We start from the raw sequence: 18,932 nt of genomic DNA, 5'->3' as shown, positions 1-18,932 counted from the left end.
AAATAAACCCCGGCCGTATTAATTCGATTAGACAGGGGCTATTAAAACAAATTATTAAATTGTTTAACAAGCAAACAGAAAAAGTATCGCCCATCTCTTGATACATAAGCATTAAATCTCAATTAATTTAATTCAACGCTTCCTTTAAGGGTGCAAACGCAACCGTGTTCGGCTTGCATCACGAACCACTCGCCTTTCCTTTTATTATATTATATCAAATTAATTTCGTTCCGTTAGAGAAAACGACGAAATTGATTAAAAAATGGAACAGCGACAGGTGACGGTGTGAGGCTCTTTTGGTTGGCGTTTTCGGATAATAAACGCGCCGCTTCGACCAAACAATTCATCAAATTCATTGCGTTCGTTAAATGCACCGTTAACAAGACGAGAACCGTCTCTGCCCGAATTTTATTTTTAGTCCGAAACCCATCACCACCACATCCATCATCGCTCCGCTACATTAAAAAACTATACACTTTACACCAAGAATTCGAGTTAGAGTAATTGAGGTGACTAACAAACGTATCTAGAAATATAGCTTCCGTTGGACGCATTGGGTGGTTCGCTCCAATTTCATTTCAAGCTCGTAAAATCAACGACGACAACACTCTTTTATCTCTCTATCAAAAGTGAAATGAGCTCCTTTAACAGATACACGATTTTAACAAAAATTATTTGACGCCGCAAAAGAACTCCATTCACAAAAGCGAAATAAAGTTAGTCACGAAAGACGCTTACTTCACATTTAGAATCATTGTTGCATGTGGATAATATTTCTATGAATCAAATCTTCCTCTTTCAAGACTCTTTACAAACTTTTTCTTATTATTCTTTACCATTTGTCAGCGAATTCTGAATCTTACTTCTCACTCTATCTACTTACCTGCCTTTTTATACTTTTATTTACAATATCAAAGTAAAGCAAATCACAAATAAAATTTTTACATTTTTAGTATAAACAAACTTTATGCTCTCCTCGTATCAATTCCTATTTGGATCTATTTTGTTTTACAAACGACACTAATGCAAAGGCAATATGCAATAAATTTAGTTCTCTCATCAATACACCGCAATTCATAATGCTGGACGTATAGAAAATATTTTATTTCTCTATATAATAACAAAAATATCACGTTTGAAGTGGAAGCCAAAGCCAATATAATAAAATTAAATTAGAAAACAATTAATGCGGTTATCAGTCCTTTAGCGAACAAATGTAGTTAAGTAAATTTATAAACTACCCCTATTGTAATGATTGTAAATATTATTAGGCACAAATAAAAACCAGTCGAAACCCCATTTCCAATTCCCAATTTGGCAAATAAAGAATCAAAAATTCATTAGATCATACTACTGCAACAGAACTATTTCAAACATTACAAATTATTTACGAAATTGATTTTTCATCGCTAATGAAATAAAACATGGTTAACAATTCATGATTTTTTAAACCGCTTAAAGCTTTTAGTTCCACCTACTAACACAAATGTAAAACCTAATGTTTTAATTTCGATTTAATAACCAGAGCCGAAATAAAAATTACTTTCCCAAGCAGAGGATTTACCGAAATAACTTCGTAATAATTGTAAGCATATTATTCCCTGCGTTCCCTGTCTTATTTTTTGGATTTCTGTTCGCATTACACAACGAAGCGTCTACAGCATTAATTTTTTATGCATACTTTAGTTTGTCGCCATTGTGCACCTGTCGTCTCGAATTGGGCTTTGTTCGTTCTGACATTTTCATAGAATATGGGTGTGCAATAAATGGTGATTATTTTTCTGTACCTTTGGATCAATCTCTTTTGATTAGCATTTCCATCGGCGCGCAATTAGGGTGGTTAACAATCAGTGGCTTTATTTCAATGCAATGTCCCTCTCTTTTTTGACGGGCGTATGCAAGAGGGGACAAAACCATTAATTATTGCGTGCAAAATGTCAAGTTTTGTGTTCTTTTCACAATCGAGCTGAATAAGTTTTGTGTTTGCGTGACAATGGAACGGCATCTATGATCGATATGGATTTCACTGTCACAAATTACACAATTAATTGTCAAAAGGTCTATAATGGGATCGTTGGGAACACAAAAAAGGATTATTATTTTATGAATGAAGTAAGGAAATCACCAAAAGCGACATTTGTAGGGTAAACACATAATTCAGAGCGTCACTCGACAAATTCGTAATATCTGAACGCCATAAAGACGATGATTAAACTAAAATGAAAATACGTACAAACAATATTGAACGTCATATACTCGAGCGAGTTCAAATCTAATATAATGAGAAGCCGGGTATGTATTATGTAAGATCGTATGTGATGGAGAGAACGTAAGTCTTTTTATCAAGATCCGACTGTGTAATTAATTGTGCCGTGCCGATAAATAATAAGATTTCGTGTGGGATAGATGTTAAAAACATGGTGAGGAGAAGAATAAAGCCCCAGAGACAGGACCGCATTTGTGCGTAAAGCCTGAAAGCTTTTACGATGTGTAGTAAAGTGGGTTATTTATTTAAGTTTTGTGAGTTTAATACGGTAATAGGAAACATTCAATAAAAATTTAATAAGAAATGAACGTCGGTTACGGTTGGTAGTGTAATGGCTTCTTGTGTGGCAACGATGAGACAATAACGTATTTAAAATATTGCAATGATGGTATGCATTTTAACGCTCCGGAATATTGCAAGAAGCATCCAGCGAAACGTTGATTGAAACAGAAACGTTTCTTTTACAGTTGCACCGAAAATATTAATAAAATTTTTCATAGTCAACTTTTATTGCAGCTATAATTTAATCTCATATTTTGCATCGCTCATGCATCTGTCGTATCGCAATTGTTTACGAAAGACGAATGAAACAGCGAGATTTCAACCCCACCCTTGCTTTTCCTCAAATAAACATATGAACAAAGACTATAAAAAATTTAATCGACGAATAAAATTTTATTTTTCGCAATCCTATATGCCATCATTGGAAATAGATATAATGGCCCATTACCGACACAATTGCAAGATATTACTTCAAGAGCTGACGGCACATAAAATTATTTTACAATTCCTTCGTGCCATCTCGGCCACGCCAGATCAATTACACACCGACCAACCAAAACGCAAAAAATCCAACTAATCTTCATTTGCCAAGTCTACGCCATGCAAAGTCTTATTTCCAGCTTAAATCAATTTCTTCCGAACACAAAGAAATGATCGGCCAAGTGACAACCCATTTATTACGACACCTACAGTAATATAATTAACAAAACTGTGATATTTCGAGTTTTAGGAAGTCAACCAGTGCAAACATATCGCTTTCAACACCGTTTCAAATAATTTTACTAGCATATTAATCAATTACGAACGTTGTTTATGCATGCTATAAATTTTCGCCTTTAAATCAATCTATGTGCAAAAACTTACCATTGAATTTTAGGTGCATTTTAATAACAGACACCGTATCTTTCAATTTGTAAATAAATATCAAATTTTAATAATTGTATAAAAAAAATCGAAATGCTAAAAAATCAACGTACTGACTCCGAAATGTTATTAAAACAAAAGCACGGATTCATTTCATTTTTACCAATGTTTACTTAAATTCTGGAGGATAATTAAGAAAACAATAAGAAAAAGCTATATAAATTGACGTCCAAAAAAGCTATAGCTATTCGTTTGTTACTTTGGATTAATTTAAAACAGAACCATCATTTGAAGATTTGAGGTGGTATGAAATAATTACGTGGAGGCAGAGAAAAGTACACACCCAGTCGGCAAATTATAATGTGATTATCTGTTAAAAACGAGCAGCAAAAATCCAATTCTGAGCGCGAGAATAATAATATAATGGTCGGTCCAAATAGTAGATTTGAAAACATAATAAAAATGGGTTCGGAGTGGAAAGAAAGCGACCACATATCGATCTGTGCAAGAAATTTGTAATTTCAAGTAGAGATTATGGTGTTTCGTGAAGAAGTTTGAAATTGGGGTTTGAAAGTTTTAGTCGAGGCAATAACCAATTAAAAAGAAACACTGTCGATAATTAAATTAACTGCCTTTATCTCTGCTCACTTAAAAGATTTTTTCCCCTCGACCGAATTCGAGTTTCCTAACAAACTTATTTCGCTGCAATAAAAATCAAGTCGAAATTCTAGATAATAAAACGGCGGCCGGCGACGTATATGTGCAGATTTGCTTAAAAATTCGGCGATTTTTTAATTCGCAATTGATTTTAAAGCCGGTCCCGGCTGCAGCCGTAAAATTTCGTGCCGCGGTTGTAACTCACCGATTTTACTTTGGCCAAAACACACGCCTTCGAGATTACATCTGCGAGGCAGGTAGTTATGGTCTCTTCTTCGTTTGTAACTAATATATTATTTATGTATTGGCTTACAAACTATCCCAGGTCTTGTCAATAACTCCAGATATATTACCCCCGCTCAAATAAATAATGTTTTACACGGCCGTAAATAAGCACTAAATCTCCCTCACCGCCACAATTTATGTTAATATCTTCATCTTATTCCACATTGTAAGTCACTTATCTTAATATTTGTGCCGTCTTTTTTCAAGTGATTGCGGAGGAGAACACAAAACCCGGACAAAATACAAGTCCAGATAATAGGTAAACAGACCATTAGGAACAAAAATGATACATGGTATCATCGAAATAAAAGCGATTTTCCACACACCCCTTATTTGATTAAAAATCTGAAGGGCCCTTAATTTAACGAATGAAACGCAAATATTATTAAATGAACAACATTTACCGACCCTGCCGACGCTTATCAACTAATTAAATTGACGTTTAACCCCCAATTATCTAATTAAATTGTCGACTTACGTACACCCAACTTCACTAAATCAAACTACAACAAAACCAACTCGCATAATTACCATTACTTTTATCAAACTCCCAAGAACGAGATGCAAAGCCTTATAATCTGCACACGGAAAATCGTTGAACGCAGACTTATATTATTTAAATTTCAAGAGAAATTCTCAGAACAAAGCAATTCTCCAGTTAGAATAAAACCAAACAGATAACCTTTTATTAAGATATCTATTACAATTTTTCGAGGCATAGTCACAGACGTACTGGATTTTGTTTATTCAAATAACATATATTGAGTATAACCCAAAATAAGACCACTTCGACTAACTGCAATTTTTCCAACTACAAAACAATTCCACGCAAAATCAAATATGCAATAAAAATGTTTCATATTAAACCGACCTGCAAAATACCGTAAAAATTTAAATCAACGAGAATATTGTCAATTTCATTATTTTGCCCATCTGTACTTATAAATATAAAACAACAACACATTTTCAATAAACATTTCAATTATCGCCAACCTAATTTATGTGCCAATTTTTAAAAACAGTTTTGTTTACAAAAAATTAAATATTCGGTGCTGAACACGAAATCTCTAATTAACTGCTCTATATTCAATTAATAAAAACATACCAAAAAAGTTAGAGCCAAAAGGTAAACAAAAGTAGAAATTTGTTTGAAAGAATTTTATTATATATTATACAAATCGTTAATTAACAGCTGCTAAGAAAGGAGAACCTCTTGTTTGGCTAACAATTTTTTACAAACAGCTCCAATTTTCACTTGTTTTATTAAAATTAGCCAACCTATTCTCATCAAGACCACGTTTCTGTGGAACAAAGAGTTTTAAAGTGAGTGAAATTCCGTTCTTAATTTTGTTTCGTATAGTAAGATAATGCGAATCTCGGAATTCTCGTTTTTAGCGGCGGCCATTGACAAAAATTTATGATGCTGTTGAAAATTAAACAGAAAATTGTACTTTTTTTAAAATAAGCGCAAATTTCCTCCAGAATTGGCCATTAAAGCAGATTTGTTCGCAAGTCCCCGAAACGCGAGAGAACATTTCATTAAATTTATTTTAAAACTACCAAAAATTTCATTTCGTAATATGCTCGAGCTCTCATTGAAAATATTAGCAAAGCGAGTTCATGTTGATTTCCAAAAAGAAATTCATCAATGGCAAAACCACTTTTTACCGACGAGAAGCTTTGACTTGGACTGGTGCAATAGAAATTTCATAAAGTTGCTTCTTGGTTATAAGGAATGAAAGGATAGTGCGCCAGATGAAGACCATGAAAAAGGCTTAAAATTTTAGGTGTGACTGAGTTGGAATTTTGACGCTAAAGATTTTCTTTTGTGTTTAAATGTCGGATTTGATTATTTTAAAATTACTTCTTTCCACGTCAACTAAGCGTAATCTAATAAGGGCTCGTGTAACAACTTTGAATAGATCAATTTAGCTCTGCTGCCGATAAGGTAATCAATGGAGGCGCCCCCCATATAAAATCCGAAGTAAAAGCTTTAATGGAAGGGTCTTGCATACTATTCTTCTCTCATTTTGATCTTTAAGGAGAAAAAATGGTTTTCGGAAGACACACGCTAAATCAATTCGGAAGGTGTGGAATGTGAGAGCTTCTACGACAAATAAAACTAATTAAAACTTTATTTTATCTAGACTGTGAACAAAACAGTCCAGTTAGCATTTAGCTCGTTGTATTGACTGAGGAATTCTCATATTGACCTTTATTACTATTGGGACTCTGGCCGTTCAACCATTGCTTTAATAACACCTTTATTACAACAAAGTTAGGGTTGCACCAAAACGTAGTAAACACATTTATGATTGAAGCAGAATTTATTGTTTCGAGGAAAATTATTGAAAGCCGTCGTTAAACGATTTTTCCACCCCTTTGCCCCAAATTTGAATAAATCTAAATAATAGGCTTAGGCGTTAAAATTAAGTAATTTATGCAAATCGTTCGGAACGTAATCAATGCTTATGCATTAGGTAGGAAATATTGCGAGACCTCTGTTTCCTAAATCGGCAAACCGAACGGTCGGTAGATTTTCAATCAGGTTTTTTTCCCCACTAATTAGTTAAATATATGTCGCTAATTGATTTTATAGTCCAGGTTTCTATTACTTCTCACAATCCATTATTCATTTCTGTCAAACACTCGGCATTCAAACGGTCAAATTAACAATTATTTCAAATTTATTTCTTACGACTAAATGGTAGTCGTTAATTAGTCGCCGTCCTTTTTTAGACATCTTTCATCATTAGGTACATTTTTATTTTCGAACCGTAAAATTCGAGAAAACAAAAAATTTATCACTCCCCGGGGCATCCACAAGAAAACTTACCCCACACAAATACACCCAAAATTATAGCACGAAAATATTTAATTCTATCGCCCTCTGTCCCTTCCATTAAACCCCTTCATTGTGTACAAAAACCGGGAGGCGCGCGAGCCCCATTTAATTCATTCGTTAACGACCAAATAAACTTGTTCGATACAGAACGGACGGAAAGCCGTCTTATACGAGGGTATGAACCCCCGATATTCAACCCACTATTAAAATCCTCCAAATCAAAACACCAACCTGAAGCACACAACAATAGCAGGTAGGCGGCTGAAATTGTTTCAAGGAAGCAATAAACAAGAATCTCAGATTAATAACGCTTAAGTATAAAAACAATCTCACTTAGAAGTCAAGCCTGTAAACCTTTATTATTTACGTTCGTGTGCGGTAGCTTACATTTTACAAAATGAAATTAAATTGACACGAACCGCCCGCAATTAAGAAATTGCCCAAAATAGCGTTCCAATAAATGAGTCTTAAACAGCAAAAACATTCAAAAACGGTGTCAAAGGGCAGTGTTTTTTGTGAATTCTTACCGCACTGCGGAAAATACAATGTGGTATTTTGTAAAATTACCACACAACACATCACAACATATAATTTAAGTTCAAGAAGGATAAATGCGTAAAATAAAATAATTTCTTAGTTTTGGATTTAGCCACAAGTATAATTTTTTAAACAAGATTTATAAATAGTTACAGTAGTAGTTCTATTCACCAAAAGATAATTTATCATTTGTCTAATTGATAATTATACACACGGAGCTGCGGCTATTGGATCGTTGCTCATAAACTGTTTAAATTAAAACAAAGCAGGAAAATGGTTAGATAAAAATATCTAACCATTAATGTAACAGATTTATTTTTCGAAGCACTTAGTTTGCCGTATTTTTAAGAAGGAAAGCACTGACAATTATCATTATTATAAACGAAGTAAACTTACGATAGTTAAAAAAATCGGCCCTTTTGTTCGGAGCACAATAGCGAATTTCCATGCGATCGAATCAATCTAACAATTGTTTTTGGCAGCGTCAAACTGTCTTTAGCCGTAAGTGTTATGCATTAGCAAAGCAAATAAGATTAGAAAGAGTTGCTTGGAGGAAGTTGGGTGATAAATCAAATCCGTTAAAGATTGATTCGAAGTGCAAATAAATAAAAGACTTATAAGGAAGCAATAAACCATAACGAGGGTTGGAGTTATTTGCTGTTTCAAATAAGGACACGCGTGCGGTTATAGATGTAAACAATTTTTGAAAAATGGCTTTGAATATTGTTAGGCAACAAAAGATCAAACTGATTTGCTTAAGGGTTTATTTACACTATTTACGTCTAGTTCAAATAAATCCTTTCAGGAAGGAAATATCGAACTGGAAACTCGGTCAAAGGAAGCTAACAATTTAAACTCGAAATCAATAAAAATCGATTGCGAGACACTAAATTATAATAATGACATTATTACCACTCACATCTTACCTCTCGAAGTTAAGATCAATACCGACTTCTAGCGGAGTTTAGCAAAGTCAATATCGGAAATTTTAATACCGCTTGTAAATACAAGTTGAGGTTCGAAAAATGTGACATCTACAAGTTGGTTCAAGTTTTTACTTTCGGATGTAATTAAATTTCATATAGCTTGTTAACTAGAACAAGCCGCCAGGCATTTGTTGGACTTGTAGATCCATTATCGGAGTATTTTTTTATTTTTAATTATAATAAAACCGATCTCTAGCAAGTAATAAGAGTTCAATCAGGATAAGTGTAACGAAGGAGTGACAATTCCGTTAAACCCCACCCTGTTTCGTAACAATGATAGTATTATTTTTATTGGAGGAGCAATAGAATACATCATGCAAATTTATATATCACTTCTGTAAAAACAACACGGGGTCAAGTTGAATCTTGGCATTTTAGATAACCTTTATGTTGTGAGTTTGTCCGACGTGTTTTATTATTTGTTATATAGTTGCTTGTTATAGCTGTCTGCGACAATATCATTCAATTTTCCTTCCGAGGAATTTAAAATCGCAATCGATTTTAATGACTTCGAGCATCAGAGGCAATTTCGTTAGGCTGTTGACTAGGATAGTTTTAAATAGATTAGGTACTTATAGTGGCACGGTACATTAACTTCCATTGCTGTTGTTCTAGTTGATTGCAGTGGTAGGAAGCATCGGAAGTGAGGAGACAAATAAAGCAAAACCACATTAATTAGACAATCTCTTTGAACAATTGGCCGGACTAAAGGATGCTGGTTAATATTAACATGTAGCAGGTGAAATAAAAGACAGAGTTAACGAAAGGAAAGTTCCATTTGCATGGACTCTCTGTAATCTAGACGTTAAATATGTAGGGTTATTGCGGAACAATGCGGCTAGCTTTAGGCCAAATTCAATTGAAGCGTAATTTTTCCATTAGAAAAATGCTTTTACTGATTTTCCTGCACTTTTCATAGTTCCAGCCAACTTCACCGGTTACTCGAGGTCGATGACATAGCAATATTATTACCCATTTTCAGAACTTACAAAATAACAATCCGCGCCGCAAAAAAGACCACCGAATTTTATAATTATAAAACAGGATCAACTGTATTATGAAACGCAAAACGGATGATAATTACAACCTCGAAATTCTAAATGAATTCCAAGTATTCTATTATAATTAGCAGAAAAGCTAAAATAATTCAGCGAATGAAATCAACTCGTACAAAGTTAATTGACAGAGACTCGCGTTACAAAGGAAGTAAAACAAAATATATTATTAAAACATTACAAAAAAAAACAAATGGCAACTCGATTTTGAACTGACATTATTACACACCGACAAACCCGCGCTTCCAATGAGGGGCATTTTATAAATTTGTGATCGCATAACATCAGACTGACAAATTGGCTCAAATTGGAGTTTAAAACAGAGGTAATTATAATTACAACAAGCAAACCCAATTTTGCTAGAAAAAGTTTAACATGTCCAAAGATATATTCCAGTTTTCAAACCGGCTTCATTTTTTAATTAAAGATGAACAATAGGCATGGCTATGGTCTTTTTTGTGAAAGAATTAGAGTGAATCTGTTGTGATGCGTAATTCCGTACAAATTTCAGAAAGACTAATTTATTACTTCGGGTTAAATTTGTGTAATAAAATCGAACCATTTGTAATAACAATGGGCTTGTAAGTATCAATTTAGATCCGTATCATCTATAGGTAAATGCAAATAACATATATTGCAGTGTCAGAGTGAGCAATACCTGTTGAGCTAATTTTGTGTCAATTAAATGGAACAATAATTAAAATGGATTATGAAGGGTTTGTTTCGGTGCGTATTGCATGAAACGTTATCGAAAATTGGAATCTGTATTCTGCTCGTTTAGTGTAATGAAAAGGATGAGTCTGAGTCTAAGACGCGATCAAAATTTTAATTATTAAAGCTGTCAAAAACAAGCGTTTTGTAACCGATTGCGACAAACAATTACCTCATGATGTCACTTAAGAAGGATGTAAAACGATTGCACCTTTATGTATGTACATAAGGAAACGGAATGTCAATAGAACGATAGACGACAATTAAGAAAATTGCGAGACGGACGGGTCGATTAAAAGCATTATTTCAGCAGAACAATAGAGTCCTATTCAAATAATCGCCGGAACGTCAAAAAATTACTCAATCAAAAGATGCCATTATCCGATCTCAATTATTTATCCGATAATTGCATCTGCGAAAATAGGCTAACACTACCAATAATGATGGAACACCGAAAGGCCCCTTCTTTATCAAATATGCAACGATTATATGCACTGACCTAGAAAACGAGACGAAAAATTCGCTCCAAAATGTAGCACTACCGACAGACGAAAGACAAATATTTTTTTAATCATCATCATCAAGCTAATCGGTGCATTCCCGATTTCAAAATCATCCAATCTGAATCACCATACAAAGAAAGGTTGAGTTTCATGTACAGGTCAGGACCGGATTAAGTCCACGCCACACGAAAACAGATAACACCATTACAATTAAAAATACTGACCCGAAAGTTTATCGTCTCGAGTAAATTCTCACGTACACGTACAAATAAATTCCGTTTGTACGATTAAAATTATATTTCCTGTAAGCTCGGCAACACTTCCATAAATTCTGGAATTTAATATGAGACTGGCTGAGATTTCTCTTAGCACCTCGATAAAAGAATTCGTCTTTTGTTTCTGTAATTCTTTCCTGTTTTGTATTGGAATGCAAATACACTCCTTTCGTAGACTGACTATTAATAATAATTTTATTGATTCCTTAAACTAACAGAATGAAATATTAAACGGCATAAATTATTACCACGGTTTTACTTAATCCGACTCGACTCTAAGGTTGTCTAAAAAATCACGTTACTGAAAAAAACATTTCTTGACTGTATGAAACATTAATTTGGGCGGAAAAACGCCTTTTAGAGATTGCTGTTACATATTTTTTCGATTTTAAGCTTGACTTCACCGGGAAAGTAAAACGAGAGGAGAATTGAGAATGCATCAGATTACTTTCATTTTTTTAATCGATTAAGTTGAAAAAACTTGATGATGCGAAAGAAAAAGAGCACCTCGACGATTTCCCAATAAAATAATCAGATCGCTATTAAAGCTGGAACATAAAATCGAAAAAATATTAAATTCTTGAAAACGTAAAATAAATTCGTTTATTTATAGAGTGATCTAATTAACATAAAATTAAAAGCAACTTTATTGGCTTATACCTGTCTACGCCAGTTATTGGCCCTGTCTAAAGGGGCAAGCAATTTAAAATATATTATAGTATTCCTTGGAGTTGATCAATTTTCAATATTGTAAATACCACTATCCGCGCTATTTTTTCCTGTGAACTATTTATCTTACAGTGGGAGCTTTTAATCCGAGAGAAAATTAATGATGAGCCTGGAAATCTGTTTATTCAGTTGCCCCCAATGTAGTGATTTTATTGAACGCAAGAAATTTTTCCGTAATTTAACTCTACGGGAATTTGTATTGTTTCAATCCCCTTGTAGAAATTGCACGGAACAAGAACAGAAAGCGTGCGGAATGATTTATTAATTAAAAGCTCACTTTAATAAATCCAATGAAATTACTCAAGATTGTAAATGACGTAAACCCATTAGATGCAGTTATTGTGGAAATTTGATGCAACGTATTCACCGCGGTTGACTTACTAAGTCCATTCATGCCAATGACAAATCGCAAAATCTTAATCTTAACGTGCACGTACTATATTTGATGTAATTATATTCACCATCCAGGACTTTTGTTATTGTTTATTACCCCGTAAAATCCAGCTAAGAGCGTAGACTACGACGAACAAAACACTCCCATTTAAACTAATGTATTTTTTTCGGTAAAGAAGAGCTTCTCTTGTAAGAAACAAGCAACGGTGGTTAGCGATATTAAAGCAATACGTCATTGTGGGGAGTTTTCGACGAAAAAAGAATATAAGACGCGAAAGAACATCAAATCTCTCCCTCACTCCAAATTTATTAACAAATTTCACACAAACACAAAACTCTAATTACCCTTGCCGGATTCTTGCTTCTTTAATCCAACACATTCACGCTTTTTTACACCAAACCCTAAAAGCCCACCGCTTTTATCGCAATTTGACCGATAACAACTGTAACCGATAATTTCGCTACTCAATAAAATAAGCCAAATAAACTGGGCAAGAATGAAATGTTGGTGCCCTTAATTTTCGTTTTTTAACAAGTTTTATTTTTAATCTGGGCGAGGTTAATTCATGTAATCTGCGGAAGATTGGGCATTTTTCTCACTTAGTTTAACTCGATAATCCTCTCGCAAAGCGATTACGGACAAGATCGGATCGTGGCTTTTTACTTCGTTTAATGCTGACATGTTGCATAAATTTCAAGTTAACCAAAGTAAATGGAAAATTATTAAAGCAATTTATACGAAATTTCACCGGAAAATATCATGGACACATGACACAAACCCTCGCAAAAAGGCAAACACACCTGTCCTGACTATGTAACAAATCTAACAAAAAATGTACATTATACCACTTTCACAAAACGTGAATAAAGCCAAAAAAAAAAAAACAGAAGACGTCCCTAAAACTTATGAAAGAATGCTTGTAGCATTTAACAACTAAGTTCATTTATTAAAAATTTAGATTTCTACAATACGATAACTATTTTTAGTTTGATGTTACCGGTCAAGGTAAATCTGTAAATCCATTACTTGAACTGCGTTCTTTCTGGCACCACAACTTACAAAGTATGGTATAATTGTGCGCAATCGCTTATAAAATTATAAGCTACCTGAAATATAATCCCAGATGTGTACTAAGAATAGGTACCCAAATATGCATCGCCTATCAGATTTTTATAATTCATAGAAATGGAATATTTGAGGACTTCGAGACGAACGAATTGTCAGTATCATAAAAAATAAAGATTTCCTTCCCCTTGATGGGAACATAATCAACTACATTATATTTAATAATACAACAAAAATGGGTTTTATCTCCCGTGTATACAAGTGAAAATTTGCGAATTTGTAACCGGTCGATGTAGAAAAACAAAGTATCATTTGTTTACAAAATCAGAATACACAGCGCTTAATTATAAATAAACAGGTTGAAAAACGGCATTTACACAGTTTTGTGTAAAAGACAACAAAATGATGATCAGAAAAATAGATAATACACATAGAAGAAAGCAGTTTTTATTTCCAACTGGATTAGACATTTCAGATTTAATACAAATTGCTTTTCGGCGTGTTTGTTTATAATAAAGTTTACATACTACTCAAAAAATGAGTAAAAGAGGGAAAAAAGGTTAATGAAAGCATCAGACGAAAAACAAGAAAATCGTTTCATATTAAAACATCAAAAAGCTTTTTAAATCGGGAAAAATTCAACTGGAAATATTTTAATGCGTCTTTGGAAAACGCACGATTTGTATTATCTCGAAAGGAAGTAAAACCGTCTGAAAAATAAATCAGGCGGCTCATTAGCGGCCGTCAAAATCTCCCGATCTTACACCTACAGGTTTGACATCGTGGAGGCGTACCGGCCAAAAATTAGCCGTCATTCCGGTCACAATTTAATAATTAAGCAAATGTGACACACAAAAAGATCAAAGCGACTCGTCATTTGTTAAAAAAATTAATTCTGAGCGTCATGTTTTGATATTGTTTACGTTAAGTCTGAAATTAACAAAAGATCTCGGTAAACGTGCTCAAAGCAGAAAGGCAAAATCAGATTTGTACATTAAAACATGATCACAGGAAACGCAATTTAAAAAAACTCAACCAATTACCATGTCATGTTTTTTTGATTCGTTTTTGTCACTTCCAAACAAAACAAAATTGTATTTACACGCATGATGAGTTTAAAAAAATGGGATTTTCGGCCTGGAAAAAATTTAAGAACTAGTTTTTTCGTCGTTTAGATTTTATCCATCGCATAACTAGGCTATGACAAGGTTCCCAACCTGCTGGTCGTGAGAGGTCCGATGCGGTTCGTCGATTATTATTCAACCGACGAAAATAGCAATAACAATTATAATTAATATGACCACATTTAAATAATGACTGCAAATTGAATTCCGAATGTGGATTTTTCTGAGAAGCGGTCGCCCGGAAAGCTAACTTTGCATTCTTTGTGTAATTTGCGTAGATAGGAGATAGGAAAGAGTGCCAGGGTGTGTCGAGGCAAATATGCACATCAAACAAATCCACACATATCGAGCGAAGTTTGCGTTGCAATTAAAGACAACGAGAGTGATCTAAGAAAGCGATAAAATCACAACGTACAAACTTTACTAATTTAACAATAGTGTAGCAACAAAACCATAAAACGATGCTCCAATCAAGTCTGGTTTTAGTGGTTTTAGTGTCGACAAGGGATGAGTGTGCTCTTAGTCAGAGGATTTTAATACATAAATGCAACGACTATAATCGGAAAACTGTCGACATGTTTATGAGCATCCTCAATGATAAAAGAAGCACGTAATTTCATAAACAATACCGCATTATTGGAGAGTAATGACGGCCTTGGAACAAGGCAGCCTCGGAATGAAATTTGCAAAACCAACCGGGTTTTTTCCGCGAACTTGATGGCAAACGGTTTTCGATTCTTAAATTAAATTACACCCTCTATTATTTGATTGATGCCAGTGAAGATAGTTTCATTGTACAGATTTCAATTTATTTGCTGACCTTCGCTGTAATAAACTCTCACAAAAGTTAACAATGTTTGGAATTTCTTTTATCACGTTTTAATAAAAGTCGAAAGTGGCGGAGTCGAGTTTAAAATTCATTTTATCATATTGAAAAATTGTTTTTAATTGCACCTCAAGACCGAATGAAACAAACTGAAACTTGTTAAGTGATTTTCAGACTAGTCCAAGTCTTTGTGTGAATCCTAAAAATAAATGACTGTCATAAAAAAATGTTGACAAATGGAAATGGAAGATAAAATGTTTTTTATTTGTCACATTGACAGGATTATCTAAAAGCATCCAACGAATTAAATTCTTAGAGTTATACGTATTCTTATCTAATTTTTCTTACCAAACCACTTATCATCGTATTAATATGAAAGCTCCCAGACGAGCCACTTTCCCGCTTTAATTAAAAACATAAATACACCTAGAACGATTTACTTGTTTTTTATTCAGTTAAATCAACCCCCAAAACACCGAAGCCATTCATAACCCCAAATTATAACCAATAATATGTCGCGATAAAAACTTAAACTCATGAAAATAATGGCCAAAAGATGATAAAATTTCTTTTCCAAACTTTAACGCCAAATCTCAAGCGGTTCAACTTCTCAAAGTATTTCGATTTATGTCCCGCTGGAATCTTAAATAAATATGCCACCAGGGCATAATTTCACACGTTTGTTACAACATTGAATATTTCATGAAAAAACCTGAATCGACACTAACCCAGATTTCCTTCGTCAAACTTTAATAAACATTATCCACGTCAATTTATGTGCATAACCGGTACAATATCAAACACACAACAAAAGAAATTGGATTCTCTTTCTCCACTCAATAATATTTCGCTCAATCCTAGTAATTATACGCTGAAATAAATGTTTCTCTATGAATTTGGTAGCGATTATTGGAAGCGCTGTTTCATGGTGGCCAATAGGCCATAAAATCTAGTAATTAATGGTTAGCAAACATGAAATTAAAAAATTCTTAATCCTGTTTAGCTCGGCCAATGCTGGTTAAAGCCGAATGGCAGCTTTCATCATCTATGTTCTTAGAAAATTAATTCGCTCCGAACAGGAGCACCAATAACCGATTTTAAGGGACTCTGAAATTTTCAATTTTCGATCGGCGATTACGATTTGTAGTGACATTTTTTTATTTTCTCAATTACGGCAAAACTATTCGAAAATGTGTAACTATTTTGATCTAAATCCATGTAAAATGATATTGGCATCGAAAAAATCGACAAATTCCCAAAAGTTTTTTTACCAAACGGTAAAATCTCGTGAAAAGCTACGTATAATACGTAGAATGAGCCATAAAATTCTTTTTTTTGTCAAAACACTAAAAAGCTTCCGAGAAATGTTAAAATTTTCACTTTTTGCAATTTTTATACCGCGACTACGGCGAAATTATAAGACTTATTATAATAATTATTATTATAATTAATATAAAAATAATTTTTTTGAAAATGTTAGATAACAAATAAAAGAGCTTTCCAACGATAGTAAACTTCATAGGGTTTTTTCTCTAATAGTTCCGGAGTTACTGCTGTTCCAAAAATCAAAAAAAATGCAAAAATTGAAAAATCAAACCTTAAAAATCGAATCTATAGACTTTTTTGTACTTTTAACAACTCGAGAGAGTTGTAAAGGCATAAGACTTTGCTAGAGTGAGTTTAAAATTTTTTTTGCTTTTTTGCTTTCATTAAAATTTTAAATCTCGTTAAAGGCTGGTATGATAAGTAGAATAAGCCGCAGAAATTATGATTTTTTTGTTGAAGAATAGTATTCAACTATGAAATGGCTACTCAAATAATAAGCAAAAAATTCCAAAATTTTAAATCTTGTGAAAAATCGATAGTAAAAAATGAGCCATAGAATTCACTGGAACGGTTTTGCTCTGCGACTTTTAGTTTTTGAGTTATGATTTTTTTATTGTAAAACTTTAAATGTTTCTTTATTTGGAACCGTAGCCCGGAGTTTTATAATTTCAAGCGCTATATGATGCTTTTTTCATCTTTGCTCTTCTAGTTTTCGAGAAAAATGCAAAAAGGTTGCAATTTTTCATGGTAAAACTTACCATTTACGAGATCACGTAGGATTGGTAGGGATTTTTGATATTTCACTTGTAATGTATGTGTCTATTTTGACCGGGGTACTATTGCACAAAATGCAAAGGAAATACAAAGGAAAAAAGGACTTAAAGATTCCGAAAACCGAGAGTTCAGACAACTGAGCGGTTTTCCAAAAATGACTTTTTGAGTTACACCGCTTGTATTTTCGCAGTCCAAAACTTTTATTTTAATTTTTTTTTATAAGTTTAAGTCCGAATACCTGACCAAGGGGCATTTTCAGGCACGATGAATAATTTGTAGCAGCGGAAAAAATGACGTGTTGTATAAATATTTAGCCGAGATGATAAAGCGCTTGTTAAAAATGTAAACATAAATAAGGAAACGTAAACAATGGATGTCTGAAAAAACAATAAAATGAAAAAGGTGGCTAGCGAGTTAATATCTTGGCGAAAATAAAAGGATTGGTTGAGGGTTGGTTGAATTAAATTAAGAACTTTGAATGGCAATTCGACGCTGGAAGTTTGTTTAAATGTATGCAATAACCGTAGAAACACGTGAATCGGTTATAAATGAAACTGTCTAGACAAAACATTTTTAAACAAAGGTGAAATTTAATTAAATCGGAATTAGCCGTCTGAATTTGAAAAGAAATCAAATTTTAATCGGGAGGGTAGTTGAAAACATTTGATAGCACCTGACAAGATGATTAATGGGAAAAATCCACTTTTGCGAAATGGGTTCGGGGCGCTTTACCTTATTTCGGTGTACGAACGGCCGATCGGTGTATATTTGGGTGCACAAAGGTCATACATAGATCCAGCAGCATCCAGAAGACTCCCCGATTTATGTATAAAAACATCAGCAACACCTGCTCCTCGTGGCCCCCAGGTGCAGCAGACGTCGCCCCCGACGAGGACTCCTCTCAGGCCCGAGCCCAAGCCAGCACGCACTGTCTCTTCCTCCAGAACAACAACAAATCCAATGACCATCTACTCCATTTTGAAACCGTCTATGAAGAATGCATGAATCGCGAATTCTTTGTGTTAGAACGGGTTTTACTCGCACTTATCTATTAACTTGTTACTGTTTCCAAGTCTTCTTCAGTCAGAAACGGCACTAAATTCCGATTTTGCCAAGGGAGTGTCTGTACACGTACAAAATATTCGATTCCCAAATTACATCGAAGCTGCAATGCAATTCACTCACTACCGTGTTATACAAACTCGGCTAGTTCGCCGCACTCTCGCAAGATGGGACTACTGAATGGGGCGCTGATCGACAACCCCGAGGTCCACAAACTCCGCCCCTAAGGTCACCAAATGTTTACCCGCAGCGGTCCTCAAACACCGCAATTAACAGGCAACCAGCAATACACCGACAGTGGCGTCACTAGGGGGCCGCATGCCCCCTGCCCACCCAAAACCGCTGGCCCACCCCTGCGCCCACCAA

General features: G+C 34.1%; 1 protein-coding gene across 1 annotated transcript in view; it reads right to left on the bottom strand.

The window, feature by feature from the left end:
• Positions 1-18,732, bottom strand: part of PlexB (Plexin B) — a 30,236-nt gene extending 11,504 nt beyond the window's left edge. Inside the window, exon 1 of the mRNA XM_064359312.1 lies at positions 18,237-18,732. The gene's annotated coding sequence lies outside the window, so the exon portion shown is untranslated. The remainder of the gene's footprint in view (positions 1-18,236) is intronic.
• Between the last annotated feature and the right edge of the window lie 200 nt (positions 18,733-18,932).

Source organism: Tribolium castaneum, chromosome 10 (assembly GCF_031307605.1).
Source record: "Tribolium castaneum strain GA2 chromosome 10, icTriCast1.1, whole genome shotgun sequence".
Lineage (NCBI taxonomy): Eukaryota > Metazoa > Arthropoda > Insecta > Coleoptera > Tenebrionidae > Tribolium > Tribolium castaneum.
This window is presented reverse-complemented; position numbering and strand designations above follow the sequence as displayed.